Source organism: Trachymyrmex septentrionalis, unplaced genomic scaffold (assembly GCF_001594115.1).
Source record: "Trachymyrmex septentrionalis isolate Tsep2-gDNA-1 unplaced genomic scaffold, Tsep1.0 scaffold24, whole genome shotgun sequence".
Taxonomy (NCBI): domain Eukaryota; kingdom Metazoa; phylum Arthropoda; class Insecta; order Hymenoptera; family Formicidae; genus Trachymyrmex; species Trachymyrmex septentrionalis.
Window position 1 is genome coordinate 1,719,893 of NW_017305397.1, and position 1,793 is coordinate 1,721,685.

The following is a 1,793-nucleotide window of genomic DNA, read 5'->3' on the forward strand; positions in this document are numbered from 1 at the left end:
TAATTACCAATAATAGTTCTCACTAATAATAACATTCGAATGCACCGTTGAACTCGTGCGCTACTGTCACTTTGTCCGCATTCGTCGCTTACATTGGAGGAATCGTTTTCGACTGGTGTATGAATCTGTCGTGATAAACCGTTTTGCTTTTTTTAATCAGGATTCCGCATTCGCATTTGCGTGTGTACGCGTATAAGGCTCGGATAAAGCGTTACTTTGGAGCAACAGAAGCGGAACAAAGTCGAGCACGAGGCTGTTGTTGCAGGTGCAGTCAGGTAGGTATAGCATATCTCGTTTTGATGCGACGTAATACATACTCGCGCGCAGATCGCGTGTGATACATGATGAATGCAAATAATGCGCTAATTACGGCGCTTCATTCGTACAAATTTCGTCCGCGTCACGTGATTATTCACGCTTGAATTCTTCGAACAGCGGGAATATAAATATCGAGCATATATTAATTTAACTTTTACAAGTTTTACATAAATTCCTGTTGATGTGGGAATACCACACTTCTATTATTTTTAATAAACGCGTTTGTTATAAACGTACGATTCTAAAAGTAAACTTAAATCACTTTCGGTATGTATATAATAAACTTATCAAATATTTTGTATATTTACATACATTTTTATATAGTCGGAATTTTGAGAAACAAGTAACATAAAAATGTTTTCCGCATTAAATATTTGACGTAAATTTATTTGATATAAAGGAATTAAGGCAGTAGAGTACAAGTAAAATATTTCTATCAACACCCCTGCGATGTCAAATAGATTTATCTGAGATAAAAATTAAGAAGAACCGATAAAATAACAGAAGTTGATTGTTTTATCTGCCTTCCATGACTGATTAAACAGTACGAACAATTAGTTTATTTTGAAAAGACATACTTATTGCAACGTATTTTTTTTCTTCATATTTACGCGCTTTTACATTGTCGCTTCGGCCTATCTAGTAAACAGTTTAATTCCTGCAGCATGCGTGCAACCTGATGTCAATATTAGCTCTTAAATTAATTGTAACAAGTTCTAAATGCCTTAGTAAACAGATAGTTTACTATTATAATGTTTTAGTGATTGAATTACTGAAGTCGAATTAAGTAATTATAATTAAGTTATTACTCTTAATTAAAACGGTATTAAGAAATTAATATAGCTGACAAATTAACGATTAAAATGATAAATAAATAGAATTATTAAAATAATTGATTCATATACTATATGTTACATAGTCACGTCGAGGACAACTAGTCTGTCGACACATTTAATATATATAATACGATTTTAATTTTAACATATACAACTTGTAAATTTCGGTTTATCAGAGCTGGTTTATGTATATATATATAAAACCCGGCTACTGAATCCTATTAATTCGAGCTAGCAACTCCTCAAAAAGACAATAAATCTAATTATTAACAAAAGATTAAAGTATTTGGAGAATACAAAACGTTTTCATCTTTATACTGGATTTTCTTTCTCTGATAAACCGAAATTTATAAGTTGTATTAAAATTAAAATCGTACTATATTAAATGTGTCGACAGACCAGTTGTCCTCGAGGTAACATGACTATGTAACACGATCCTTTGTAAAGCTCGATTTACGTTTTAGAACTGGAAGATCATATAGTATATGAATCAATTATTTTAATAATTCTATTTATTTAAAATTTATTAAAATAATTTTAATCGTTAATTTGTCAGCCATATTAATTTCTTAATACCGTTTTAATTAAGAATAATAACTTAATTAAAATTATTTAATTTGACTTCACTAATTCAATCAC

At 30.2% G+C, this 1,793-nt stretch overlaps 1 protein-coding gene across 1 annotated transcript in view; it reads left to right on the plus strand.

Annotated features, from left to right (window-relative positions):
• LOC108748605 (dopamine N-acetyltransferase-like) overlaps window positions 1–1,793 on the plus strand; it is a 13,602-nt gene that overhangs the window by 2,555 nt on the left and 9,254 nt on the right. Inside the window, exon 2 of the mRNA XM_018486845.1 lies at window positions 161–275. The gene's annotated coding sequence lies outside the window, so the exon portion shown is untranslated. The remainder of the gene's footprint in view (window positions 1–160; window positions 276–1,793) is intronic.